The sequence below is a fragment of the Malurus melanocephalus genome, unplaced genomic scaffold (genome assembly GCF_030028575.1).
Source record: "Malurus melanocephalus ecotype Western Australia unplaced genomic scaffold, MMel_1.1 scaffold_30, whole genome shotgun sequence".
Taxonomy (NCBI): domain Eukaryota; kingdom Metazoa; phylum Chordata; class Aves; order Passeriformes; family Maluridae; genus Malurus; species Malurus melanocephalus.
In genome coordinates this window covers 3,072,075-3,086,961 of record NW_026623262.1, presented here as the reverse complement: position 1 = coordinate 3,086,961, position 14,887 = coordinate 3,072,075, and the positions used below count along the sequence as shown (strand labels likewise).

The 14,887-nt window shown below is 38.0% G+C and overlaps 1 long non-coding RNA gene across 1 annotated transcript; it reads left to right on the top strand.

Annotated features, from left to right (window-relative positions):
- The first annotated feature begins 640 nt into the window (after positions 1-640).
- On the top strand, positions 641-14,405 carry LOC130572166 (uncharacterized). Its single transcript, XR_008965184.1, has 3 exons — positions 641-833; positions 11,205-11,372; positions 14,188-14,405. It is a non-coding gene; the product is annotated as an uncharacterized LOC130572166 (long non-coding RNA).
- The last annotated feature ends 482 nt before the right edge of the window (positions 14,406-14,887 follow it).

Below are 14,887 nucleotides of genomic sequence, written 5' to 3'. Positions count from 1 at the left end.
GGTATGCACTGGAACAGCTTCTCACACTGGCCAAAGCAATCCACCAATTTAGAGAATATAAATATTCCAGTCTTAGAGCCTGATCATAYTGGCATTAAAATCTAGTTTTATAATAGAAGATCTCGTCTATCTGTGAAATATAGACGAGGTTGAGGTGATAGACAACTGGCTTCTGCAGAGAAGAAATTAACAATCACTGTAACTGCAATTTACATGAAATCTCAAGACTAACAGTTGCTGTCCAGCACAAGGGCTTTCGCCTAGATGGCTTTTACTTCAAGGGCTTTCATGATCAACAGCCTAATTACTTAAAACTGTTTTCTTCGGTTGTGCAAAATCAAGGGGTCAGAGAGCACATACTTTGCTCTAGAGGGAATAAACAATTGGTGTGTCAAGGAATACCCTCCTCTGGCTGAAGTTAGCTCAGTGGAAAAGTATGCTGAAGGTTTGGCGAGAAAGTTGAATGATATGATGTGGAGGAATAAAGGAAGTTTGTTTGTTAAAGTARGCTACAGAGAATTCCTAGCTCACCACTACAGGCAATTTGCCCCTGAGGTATGCTGTAGAAAATTCCTAGCATCAACAGTATATGGCAGATGAGCAATCTGGGCATAATTAGTAAAAGTGAAGCGTGGCAGTATCAAAAATCTATCAGTCAGCACTGAGAGCCTTTCCCCCTCCCCTCCCCACCATTCTGTTGATAATGCTCAAGATGAAGCTTGCTGAAACTTTGAAAGTCGGGATTAAGTCTTTAAAATTTTATTTTATTTCAGRTGAAAATTTGCAGTCATCCCARAAAATGTGGTAGAAGAATGTGCATCTACAGAACAAAAGTAAGTAGAATGGCCAAGAGTTGCACACCACATCAGCTGTTACACATGTGGCTTTTGTCGCTTTCAGGATATAAAGTGTAAGTTAAGAAAGCCTATTTAATGTAGACAAACAAAAAAACTATTCTAGATTATTAAGCCCAGCATTTTGTACTATATAATTAATTTACTACAACAATATGTGGACATAGCAGATATTTATTTGATTAAATATTCATTCATTTGACATCAGGTCTCAAAGGATGACACTGTTCTTATGAAGTTGTATATTCTTTGGGTGTGTTTGTTATGTTGTTATCCRCAGAAAGAGGGCTTCACTGAAAGGTGTGGTACAGTTTGAAGGAGAGGGAGAAATGCCAATTTTAATAGYCATTTTTACAGATCTGCATATAATCATCTCTGTGACTTTTAGTATTCCTCATCTTTTGACTACAGTGTAACTTTAACTGATGTACCCATCGGAATGCTTTTTCTCTGTCAGTTTATTGTGTGCTTGAGTTGTGGAACTGCAGCTGGTATTGCAGTCTTACTAAGGAAGTCCTGGGCAATTGGTGAGGCCTACATTTCTTCCCAATCAATTGCCTTTGTTGCTTGTGTTTTGTTGCTGGTGTGTTCCTTGGGAATTTTTTTTAGAAGCCCTGTTTGCAAAAGTGGCAGATTGGTAGATTTTTTTCAGAAGCCCRATGTCTTTTTGGGTCTGTCTCCATCCCTACTCTCTCAGAGCATAGGTATGAAGTTTCTGTTAGCACAGAGAAGTTTAACAGCTGCCTTAGGCTGCACAGACATCTGAAAATATTTTTCTAGGTTTAGGAATTCACAGTTGAGTCTTCTCCATCTGACTTGAAGTTCTTAGATAGCAAACAATGTAATGSCTGGGACCAGAACTAGGTGAAAAGCATTTCGGTCTGCTGGCCCAAATAATTTTAAGGGTGTACAGATGGTGAAATAAGGCCAGCATGCATTTTTCATGATTAAGAGCAGCTCAACTGAAAATACTACTTAATGTTCACAATTGTATACTTCATCTTCTTTATCACAAAGGCATTGTTTTGTTTTTTTTTTTCCTGACAGTAAATTCACGTCCACCTAGCAATGCATCTCTCTGTCCCAAGTGTATTCCCATTCCAGGTTGTGTTAAAGCTCCTGTTGGAGCCCTACTGCAGTGCCACAGCTAGAGGAGCACAAGCTGCAGAACCAGGAAATGAACAAAATTTTTATTTTTTTTTTAAGTGGATGGGGTAAAATTTAGGTTGTGTTTTTATTAGTAATTAGTGTCATATTAGCAACTAGCACTCCTTGTAAGGTAGCTCTTGGACATATATCCAGCATGACTTTTCCCAAGATAATTAACAGTTTTAGCAGAGARTTCTAGGAAAGCAGATTAGGCAAAAATCTTGGGCCAAGAAGAGATGTAGTGAYTTACAGAAGGGAGTACAGGGAGCCTGCAGTAGCTGTAGCTCATCTTGTCGTGCCTTGACCATAAATGGCATTGTTCATCTGTATGTGACACTGTGGATTCATTTGGGTTTATAAGGGAAAAGTAAGCCCCTARAGAACAATGTCCCTCCTATGCTTCATTTGTGTTTGACATAAGGATTGACAAGAACAGCAGAGATAAGTTTTTTGAGAAATAAAGTCAATGTAGCAGTGGACAGGAACCAGCCATTAGGAATCCACCTCCTGGTCCCTTTGTCAGCCTGTATTTAGCCCATCTGTTGGTTTTGTGTTGCCACCTAACAAATTTTGGCATGGGAATATGGTGGAGGAAGGATGGTGAGGGGGCTGGGTGGARAAGATGAAGGCAAGAGCCAGAACACTGCTGTGTTTCCATTGTTCTTGTTTGAAGAATGACTCTTTGGAGGCTCAGCAATAATCTTGAGACTGCTGTAATACACCCTGGAGGCCTGGAAATTAGGATGCTTGGAGGACTTTTTWGGATATCTTTACTTTCTCTGATTCCTCATGTGCTTGAATAGAGTYAGGAGGAGAACTTTACTAACTTTTTTTTTTTTAACACAGAATTTGGCTGTTTTTCTAGGATTCTTTATAACATGGAATACCGCTGGATGTAAATCCATAGAAAAATACTTAGCATGCACTAAAGCACTACAGATATTAATTAATCTTCATCATTATCTTATGAAGTAGACAGTAAGGCCTACTGTTTGGTATACATTGTACTTGATAGTTGTATTTTATACACTAAGAGTCTAAATGATCAGTTGGGTACTGCTTTTTAATGGGCAGATTAACATTAAGTACTTAAAACCGTAACAGGTGAATGCATGTTTTTAAAGCACAAAGTCATGTGGAGATATTTGTATTACAGTGYTCCCATGGAGTTCTTCTGTTCTGTTGTGTGAGTTCCCATGGAGTTCTTCTGTTCTGTTTCCTTGTGTGTGGGTTATTGATGCAAGAAAAAAACATAGTGGCCCCTTTGGAGTTCCTGTAGTCATTCATATGAATCCAGTGTCTGTGCATGTCAAATGAGTGTCAGTGCTTTACAAAAGCCATACTTTATTTTTTGTTGAAAGCAGCTTGTATTCACCAGCTTTGACTCTTCACAGTTTTCATTTTACTTTGAAAGCTTTAGGAAAAACAAGAAAAATTAGATAAAATTCAGGTGAAATTTATCTTGGCTACTGGACAATAGTAATTAATATTTCATAAGGATATTTCCCTCAATAAATAAGCATTATTTCATCTGTAAGCCAGAGGATTTTTTCCCTTGAAATTTTAATTGTAGATTTCTCCTTAATGTATAGATATGTGTAGTTTCAGTTCTTGAATATTTGAGGACTGTAGAGTAAAATGTAAATAACGGCAGACTTTTACCTTTACCAAAGTGTGAGAACAGCAGATCTATAAGCAACTTTGTAAGTTCCATAAAATGGTTTTGTGGTGTATATTCAGCAGAATAGTGTGTAAATCATAGATTAGGGAAAACGTGGCTCTCCAGATACAGCCCTGGCAGACCAGCATTTCTGGAAAAMTTTTGGTATGAAATCTTCCCATTTCGTGCATGCAGAGTGTAGTAAAAATGTTGTGTCATTCTTGGTGTGTGTGATAATTTGCWATGAAAATTGTTACAGTGAATAATGTTGAAGGCCTAGTAAAAATTACATTTCCTTGTTGCAARTAAAGATATTCCACCCCTATACCATCTCAGATTGAATTATATCTAAGTCTACACACTAAGCATATGTCTTAATGCCATCTACAGACTGCTGAGATTGGAAGGCTTTGGCTCTGTTAAAGCTCTGGCTCCAAAAGACCAAAGTCTGAGTGAAAGCAGAAAGTGAATATGCTGATAGTTATTGAGCTGATATCTTCATTCATGCCAGCCRAGGGAAGGCAAGATAATTATAAAGTCAAATCCATTTGACCAAGTTAAGGTCAGAAAGAAACATACACATGAGGCAGACATTCATAGGCTGATGGAAGTTTTCATAAAAAAATAATAATTAAAATTTACATTACTAAGTTGGCCCATCSTGAGTGTGTTATTAAGAAAAAGGATCCTGGACAGCTCCTTACTGCTTCAGTCTGACTAACCTATTTATTTCCCTGGGGTTAGGTGAGTAAAAGAYTTCCTTCAAAGCATTTGGGGCTGGTGACAATTGGCACAAACAGCATTTTGACACTCCAGTCCCCATCAGGCTTTTCAAATTCTGACATCCTATAGAAGAAGGAATCTATCAGCATTTAAAAGAAAATCTTACAAATTTCCTGAGAGCCGTCACACCTTCTAGTGATGAATCACAGTGCTTTACATTTGCCTGCCTGGAAAGCCAGGGACACTTCTGAATGCACCCTAATTATAGGGTAAGGCCCATACATATTTCCTATTTTCATGTCTGCACTGGATAAAGACCACCTTGACTGATGCTGTTTTGCAATAAAGAAGCAATGTATTTTTCAGTGTATGAAAATCAGGATTGCCAAAGACTCCTGTGGAGTAGCTTTGTAGCACCTTGCTTTTTCACTAGGAACATAATAAGCTCTACTTATCCACTCCCTTCATGCTACAGGAGCHCTAAATTCCCACAAAGGGGCAGGAAAGTCAAGTCAGGACCCTATCATGATAAATCACCCCTGCAAATAACTGGGCAGGGCTGATCTTCCCCAGCCCTGACTCTTGAGCGTGCTGGGCAGTCTCTACAATAGAAAAARGTATTGCAGCTCCCATCAGTTCTTTTGTGCCCTGATCAGTGGGACTTGTTCCCATAGTGCAACTTGTGTCCAGTGTTTCCAGTTGCAGCAGGAGAATGGAACTACTAACCCATGGTGGTGGTAAGGGCTGGGAGTGGAGGACGGTCCCAGCTGAAGACCTTACAGATATTTGGTCTGTTACCTCCTGTGCTGGAGCAGTCACATCCAAGAGGGGAGCCTGAGTGGTGAGGTCTTAAATAATTGCAGCTAAAGCCACAAAAGATGGAAAGTCAGGCCCTGGAAACACACTGGCAAAACTCAAGACAAGAAAGGGTTGGATCCTCAGGGCAAGCTGAGACCTTCTGTTTGTCATTCAGCATGTTGAAGTGTTCCTCTGAAATATAGGGGTGGTGAAGTGGTGCAAACCTAGAAATGAGCTGCTTTAATGTTACAGTGATTTTTGTCATCCCTGTCTGTGTGATGTCAAGATGTGACTATCTTCAAGCAGCTCTTCTAGTATCACTGGCCAGGAAAGAAGTTATGATTAGCAGGTGTGAGACCAGTTTGATTTTAGTCTTGTCCCATGATTTCAACAACAAACTCTTTAAAGTGTTTTAGTGTCTCCAACTGGAGTTGAGCTGAAATGATGTTCCTGTGTTCTGTCCAACACTGTTGAGAATGTGTAGGGAGAGGACTATGCTATCACAGAATAAATAATAACATGGTGCTAACTTCAAAACAGCAGAAAAAAATATGCCAATGAAGTTGCTTCCACTCATCTAACATCAAAAGATGACTTTACTTTGTACTGTATCCATGATCTTGAAAGCCATGAAAAAATCTCTCACGGGTATTCTTATTCCTGAGTTACCTTACGTTGTTTTAATTAATTAGCTAAATGGAGATCATTATTCCTGAGGTCTGCTTATTTTTATCTCTCTTTCAGCTATGTGCGAGAATGAACTYCTGGCCTTTGCTGTCAGGCTGATCATGATTTTAAATAGTAATGTTCTTGCTAGTAGGCTGTATTAATCCTACTGGTGGAAATTTTAAGATAGAGAACATCTTGGTCAACCAAATTAATCCAATTTAGTGTTGAACTGGAACACAGGTTGAAGTTGAGTGTTTAAATGCCAACATATAAAGAGATGTCCAGGTTGTTTTGAAAAAAGCTAGTAACTCCCATCAATGTTTTACGTTTGATATCTCCTAATGCCCTAATGTTATCTGATGTATTACTACAGTATTTTACTGTCTCAGCATCAAATCAAGAATAAAGAATATAGAAGTAAAATTGTTCACTTAATCAGAAGTATCAGCATATCCATTTAATAATTTTGCAATGTGCATTTTAAGTCTCAAAAAAATAGATATTTTTCTATTTACTTATCTTTCTCAATCTTCACATTGAAGCATTACAGTGCTAATATAGTCGCAGCTAAAACACTCATTTGGTATTCTCTCAATGAACAAATTCTGAAACAAGAAACTCTCTTTAATTATACATTATTTTTCATTGGTTTCTTGTACCAAGGAAGCAGTCAAGTCAGTCTTTACATTCACAACTTCACGTTTCACAGAATTCTACCCAACAAGTAAACTCGTACACGGAAAAAGCGTTTTAAAAGTGCAAAGCAACKTCTTTGGTTTTCTTTATTTCATAGCAGTTCCTATGCTATAGATAGGGTCATTCTGAACTATCAAAAAGCAGTCCATACAAGTAATGTCCAGCAGAATGGGAAGAGCTTTGGTGCTGAGGCTCAGGGCTAGCAAATGATAATCTGTGGTTCTGCCCCCTGTCAAAAAACAAAAATGAGAAAGGAGTGGGAGAACTCACAGTGAATGTGGAAGAACTATACTGTGAGGAGACCTGAGCACATTTACCAGACTAAGTCAATCTTTGATGGGCAGTAATCATGCAGCAGACACAGGACTTAATATCTTTTAAAAAAGTTGACAGATTTCTGGGAAAGGCACTCACTGGAAATGTACAAAATGCCTACTTYTGGTTTGTCCACTTTACTACAGAATGCTTCAGCACCTGCCAAAAAATCTGTGAGATTGTCAGGATCGTATCTGAAGAAGCAAATGTGTATTTTGTTTAGAGCTGGGCTCAAGCTAGAAAAAATTCCCCATACAACAGAACTTCCARCTAACAAATAAATAGCTATTTTCTACCAAGCATTAGAAAGGGGAGATTTCTATTCTGTCTTCAAGTGTACCTGTTCACTAGTACCTGTTCCCTGCTGCCTGGAATCTACGAGGTCTGCTTCCCTCTGTAGGCTGGCCCTCCACAGAATTTGGGCCAGTTTCAGAATATCATTATTCAATTTAAAAGCTTTATTTTCTAGTCATGCCTGGAACAGCTTATTTTCAGACAATGTTCTCTCCTGCCATCTACTTTACATTAGGAACAGTGTTCCTCCTAGGGTAAGTCTAACGACAGTAGAAGATATAGAAGACTTCTGAGCCCCTTGCAGAAACAGAGAAGAAGGATCACAGCATTCAAAGCCTTCAGGGTATAAGATGTTATTTTAGCTCTGCTATCCCAACAAGGTACTCAGCTTAAAGCATCAATGAAGAAAAGAGGAAAGCAGAAAAGGTCAGAATGGAGAGTGAAAAGAGGAAATAAGTCAGGTAAACCCTGTCTGGTGAAAAGAAAGAACGAATGTAGAATTGTGGCCTGTTGTAACATTAATTATTAATTAGTGAGGGAAGATCATATACTGTGGGAAAGGGTAGCAGAGATTGACAGATGAGATAGATARCATTGCTACACTCTGACCCCAAAGTCACAGAACTGTTCTGAGTTCCCTCATCTATAAAATGAGAACTGTTCCTATTTGCGTTTCAGGGTCCTTGGAACTATTAATCAGTGCATATTCTTAAGGCTTATTGAGACCACCAGTTAGAAATACAGAGTAACCTGTGTCTTCTGGGCTGTCTTTTCCATGGCTATATAATCTCTCCAATTAATTTAAAAATGAGATACTGTCATTTCAGAGTTTGTTGGAAAATAATCAGTTTTAAAAACCAGAAGAAACTGTTGTTGTGAAACATATCTAATTTTAAGGCAGAGGAGCACAGCTAAAGCCCTCCCTCCCCATCTCCACAAAGCACAATCAGGCTTCAGAGACTGCTCAGGCTACTTGTGTGACTGTTCTCTGGAAATAAAATACGCATTTTCTTTCGAAGGAAAGAGTTAATTTCTTTGCAAAAGATGAAAATGAGATGCCAACCTTGTGTCTTCTCTCCATACCATGTACTTTCCTGCAACCAAGAGGACTGTTTAATAGTTGCTGTTATAGGACAGGTCAACTATGGCCTTTTTTTCTGGAAAAGTTGCAATAGAGAAATGGAGAGATCTCAGCTCTGTAGGGGTAGGGGATGCAAAAAGAACTTTAGCCCTTTTTCTCTCTTGGTGTCTGCCTTTCCACAGTTATACAGGATGGGATTTGCATCAGCGATGAGGCTGTGAAGAGTGTGTGGGCATGGGCACTTATAGACAGGATTGCTTTAACATCATGTTCAGCGCTACCCACCACAACGCTCTTAACTGCAAGGAGAGTACAAGAGCTGATGACATGGTCTGGCCCTCATTAAACCAATGTCAGGAAAGGATTAATCATTTRATTGCCTTAATTAACATTAATCTCACAATAAATTACTAAATAAAACCAAAGACCTTTTCATCCTCAGATCAGGTTAATTGTAATCTTCACAATTACTCCCATTTTTATAACGTTTCCAAACCAGTTATAGTGTCAGTGACTACATACATTTACTGATTATTAGTTACTCATCAGCTGTTGCAGAGCTCCATAACTTCTCTTACCATGACCTCTTTCCAGGCAATCCTGGAGCATGAGCCTTCTTTTACTGATGATAATTTTCCAGCATCGTTCAAATATCTATTCTGAACAGCTTCTTATTCTTGCAGTTTCAGTGTGCAACATTCTTTCGTTTTGTCCTCTCTGCTCCATCTTGGAGCATATCAATGACATCCAGAGCCTCTGATCGCTGCCATCTCTTATGTCACCTGAAATATATAGATTTTTTTTCCCTTTTTTAGATTCTATTGCTTGCATCATTCCTCTGTGCTCCCACAATTGATATTCTCCACAGGAGAGTTCTTCAAACTGTTTGTTACAGCCCCCAACAATCTTCCAGTGGATCACAGGAGCTGTGAATTTTTAGACTCTTGAAGAAGCAATGAACTACTTTGATTTCCCGGCAGTCTACATCTGYAGCTGTTATATAAAGCTAGTTTTCACTTCTTTGCCTTGGAAGTGCTGAGCAGATGCTGTTTCCTCTGAGAAGTGGAAGGACTGAGTGGATAAAATCTCCTCTGAGATGCCCTCCTCCTTTTCCTCGCATAATTTGCTTGAAGATGAATGAATGTTCTTACAAATAATTTGAGTTTATATTGTCCAGAGGGTCTTGTTGTTAAGTAGTGCCAATCTTTACTCCCAAGAATGCTCATTTTTAATCTCCAGGTTCTCATCTAATCTCTATTTATTCCTCTTTCTCTTTTCTAAATTTTTCTTATCTTTCTTTCATTCTTTGTGTTTGCCTACTTTCGTGTCCTCAAGTTATGTGTGAGGTTGGCCATCCACCTCACTGCCTCACTTGATCTTTCATTCTAGATCAGCCCTTCCATCTGAATGCCTGCTTGTCCAGCCTTGTCACCTCGCACSATAATAAACCAACTGCTCCTTGTTACCACTTCTTTCATCTACTTAGGACTGGTTTCTTGAGGAAACAAAATGTCTATGATTACACTGTAMAAATGCATTTTAGCCTTTGGCAAAACTTGGGAGAGGAGTAAAGGATTTGAAGTGTCTTTTAAGTTTTATCAAAGAAGGTGGCCTTACACAAGGAAAGGAGTTTATTTTGTATTCATCTGAAAAGAAAGAATTCTGTTTGGGCATATTTTTACTAGAAAGCAGAAAATCCATGCAGAGAATTGAGGGACTCGATGTATTAGGTATTACAGAGGTTATATTCTTAGTCTGGGTTTCTCTTCTCTGTGGACTTTCCATGAGCAATATGTGACTTAGGTTTTCCCAGAGATGCAGCATTCCATTTTTTTTTTCCTGTGTGTATTCTTTGGAGTTCAATAAAAAGTGAACTTAGGGTATATCATTAATATTGTTATCAAAACAAATCAGTCCTAATGTGCAGCTCTAATAGAAAGAAGACTTAATGAACTAGATATTCCCAGAATTACTGGTTCTGGTTTCTAATGTATTGTTTAGGTAACAAATATTTTGGATAAGTCATCATGTCTGCAATTTTTTGACCACTATATTGTATTGGAACAGTAAACAATGGTTATAGTTAGAAAAATRTTTCCCATAGCTTTTAAGCATTTCTATCTGTTACATATGTTTTAGGAAGATTAGAGAAAATGTTTTCAGTTGCACTGCCTTTTGACAGTAGCAAGTTGAAGATTCCTTAACACATGMTTGGAATATTTCTGTCTTAACTTGGTGCTATGAAATTCTTAATACAGGCRTTTCTCAGGAATATAGAATTTACAAGTGTGAAACCTGGTAAGAAATAATGAGCAGATAGAAGTAATACACCAATTGAAATCAAAGCAGAAAATATCTAAATCATTTGAAAATACATGAATTACAGTTAAGTAGCTGTGCAGTGGCTAATGATGTGAAGTGGCTGTGGTCTATAGTAGAATSGACTTACCTTGCAGTGAATGGAGCCAGGTCCTACAAAAATGGCAGGAAATATTGCTGGAAATCACCAGAAAACATGTTAAAATAGAAAAATCTGACTTCTTGTAAAGATAATTTTTCACAAATATTCCTAGAGGACTCTTGATGAACGTGTGTAACTCACCCTATTTASTTTTATGTATATAGGAGCAGTGAGTACGTGTGAGATTTTCACAAACACACACACACACACATACACAAAAGTAAGCCCAAGGATATGAAAAAAAATGGAAATTGTACCTAGCTGGATTTAGTGGCAGTTAAATAATAATCTGAATAAAAATGGGAACATTTTTTGCATCCTGTGCAGTCTATTGTACACTCTGTGTCCCGGATGTAATTATTCATTTGCATCGGTGTGGAATGTCACAATTCTTATTTGGTAACATTTTGCACTGGGTTAAGTTATACCATGGTGGCAGGAGTTTGGTAAATACATTACTTCTTCCTATTTACTTTTTTTTTTTTTTTTTTTTGCCTCCCACAGATTATATTAAACATGTTTCGACCTGATCTGGTTCCAAATATGAATAGGTTTTCAGTAACAATGTCATATATCTTGGTTGAAGGAGTGAAGAAAATGAAGAAACAAAAATGTGTTAACTCCAGTGCACCGTTTTCATGCTTTAGCATTGTTCTGCTCCCTAGGTGTCATGTAAGTTATAAATTAACAATTTTGGCAGCACACGTATTTCTATATAACCTTCTTCATAGCAAAAGATTAGTTATTAATTTCAATTGTTATCTGTTCTCTGACTTTGCAAAAATTCTTGAACACCATAGAATTTCATGGACGGRTTTGCAGGGAAAAAGGCCTGACTAGATCTTAAGAGGGGAACAACAGTATAYTTTGAGTCAGTATTAACAAGTGGTTAATAAAAATCTTTTCAGTTATAACCAGTTTGTTTTTACAAACCTGTCCCCCRTTGTCAGCCCACGTCTTCAGTCATTAGTTTGCTTTTCCTTTGAAGATTCTTTCTGTAGGTAAAAACCTATATGAAATGAGTGATGTGGAAAATTAACCCACAACATATTAATTTTATGGAGCTCCTTGTAGATGACTGTGAGAGCTGAATCCCTAGGACTTTTCATTTTAGCCAGGAAACAAAAATAAAGATGATACCAGTTGAGTCACCAGTTAATGATCTGGGGGCTGGAGCGCCTCTCCTTTAAAGACAGGCTGAGAAAATTTGGGTTATTCACCCTGGAGAAGAGAAGGCTTCAGGGAGACCTTAGAGCACCTTCCAGYACCTAAAGGAGCCTACAAGAAAGCTGGAGAGAGACTATTAACTGAGGCATAAAGGGTCAGAACATGGGGTAGTGGCTTCAAACTGATAGAGGGTGGCTCTAGATATGAGGAAGAAATTCTTCACTGTGAGGRTGGTGAGACACTGTAACAGCTTTCCCAGAGAACCTGTGTATGTCCCATTCCTGAAAGTGTTCAAGGCCAGGTTGGATGGRGCTCTGAGCTGCCTGGTCTAGTGGACTCCCCAAGTGGGGTTGGGCCCACATGATCGTTAAGGTCCCTTCTAACACAAACCCTTCTACGATTCTATGAATCCAGCACTTCCTTGAGCAGCCCAGAAGAATCCCAAAGTGGCCATTACTGTCTTTCCATGCTGTTGCTAGCACTTAGACCACATATTGTTATCCTAGGAAAAAAAAATACGAGGAGGCTTATTTGAAATTGGTATAAAACTTGAAAGATTTAATTCAGACACAATTTGAACAGTTTGAAAGTTTAAGTTCCAGGGAGCTGCAATTGCACTGCAGCAGGTCTGGATCTGGATACACATTCCCTGCCAGGGGCTGTTGTACTGCTGGTGGTTCTCTGCCTCAGTGTGTGTCAGTTGCCTCTCCTACTTTATCAACTTTTGATGCCACTAAATTGCCAAATTGCCTCAATGCAGAAATGTAGCTGTGATTCTGGGATGTACGAGCTCCTTTATTTTTCTTCACTATATTCATATGGTGTATGTTGTTATCATCCCTTTGGGCTGCTGAGACAATGACTGAATTTAGACCTTCAACAACAGCAGCTTCAGTACCATTATTAAAAATGAGATTGTCTTTGCTACAGTCTACATTCATCACACACTGATGTCTTTGATCACATCCTCTCTATCCCAGCCAAACCTGTGTTACCCTTTGAAGACAGAGGTGCAAATTGAACTCACTGCTTCTGATGTAAAAAGTTACTTTAGTTTGAGTGCTCTTCTGTCCCCTAAGTTTGAAGTCTTTTCCAGTCCACAGCTGAGCAGTGCTAGCCTGTATATTCTTCTCTACATTTCTTATTCATTGTTTACCATGTTTAATTAATATCCAGCAGTACAAAATGCAGCAAATACAAGCTGTATAGAAAGCATTTAACCAATTAAATGTGGTCATTCATCTCTTCCTGAAGAAAAATAGTCAGATGTTTTGATAAACTACTCAYACAGCAGCAGGAAACATAATATTGTTAGTTGGTGTCTTTTCCATATGTATTTCTTCTCTGATTATGCCAGAAACAGCTGTGTTWAGAAACCTTTAACCTTAGGAAATGTAAAATTCTTAATTTACCTAAAATAGGAAATCATCATTTTCTGTAAACAAATGCTATGAAAGAAGTGTCTTTTCTAGGTGTATTCTGAAGGAATCAAGGAACTTATGCCCTGAAAATTTTTCAGATGTTTGAAAACACTCCAAACTTTACTGTCTATTACTATCTATCTGCTACTTATAAGGGACCTTTTCTGTTGGCTGTTAAGCACATATGAATAAAGTTTTTTTATGTGTAAATAAAAATTTGCAATTTTTTCCTCAAGGTCAAATTTATATCATATGCAAACAGAAAACATTCAAAAAACCCTCCATGAAATTGTATGTTTGTATTAAATATATGTACTGTATCAAATATTGTCTATTATATCCTGTATATAACTGAAAAAATAGATTAATAATAATTTATTAGATTTCATTAAAATCTGGGCTATTCCCTTCAGATAAATGTGTCTTTTCAATTAAATGTTCTATGGTGAAAGTATAGAGCATGAGTCTCATAAGAATGGCACATGGAAGAGTGATGATGTCTCTTCACAAGTCACCACATCATCATGCACACATCATCTCCTGCTGAACACAGTAGTTTATCTTGAAGAGATAAATTCAGCATAATTGCAGGAAGACAGATTTATGTTTGACATCAGGAAAAGCTTCCTAGCCCTTAAGATTACCACACCTTCCTAAGTGCAGTGCCACAAGGCAGGYTGTCTTGTGAGATTGTGGAGTCATGGAGGATTTCTGAGGTGCTAGAGGGAAATWGCTAACACAAATAGTTTAATTCTGTTCTGGAGTAGGGAGATACATTCCTGTGATTCCAGTCATGATTGTCTCCCTGTGTCCAGAACAGCATGATTCAACATTGGCTCAAAGATTGAAAAAATTAAAGCATTTGACATCCATGAGAAAATTAGAYTTTTCTCTTTTAGGCATAAATGAAAATGTCAGCTGTGAGAATGTCCAATTTGTCTTCGAGGCAACACTTGCAGATAAGAAAAATAATGGACTTTCTAGATTACTCCACCTTGCCTATAGATCCTTTCATGGAGGAGGGGAAGAAATCTCCACATAGGTCTGGCTTCAGACAAAGTACCTCTGCTTCACTGGTAGCCAAGGAGTGCTACAGAGCTGATGTGTTGGCCCTGCATACAGGTCTGTAGGTGAAAACTGTTATTTCTTTTGATGAAAACAATCTGTTGAAAGGAAAACTTCCTAATGTCAGCTTGTGGGCTTTCTTCTCATCTTCACTGCATTTCTGCAAGAGTAAATTGGGTCCTATGTCAGCAAAAACATACAAAACTTTAATTGTTTCCCCAGATAACCTTAACTTGTGCTTACATAGTATTTCGTGTTGCTGTGTATGCTGCTTACTTTAGTTATTTAATAGTGTCCTCTGTAGTATTTTAACCTCTCTGCTCAGGACAGAGGTGTTGAGGATAGAACAATTTTTAATTTACTGTCTTCTTTTTTGCATAAACTTAGAGCCTCATTCATCATATCAGCRTCTGCATTTATACCCTTTTCATTGAATACTGCCTCATCCTCTGAAAATACCTCTTAATGCAAGGGATGATATTCATACACACTGATTTGTCAAGCATGACATTGCCATCAAAAAACTTTTCCAAA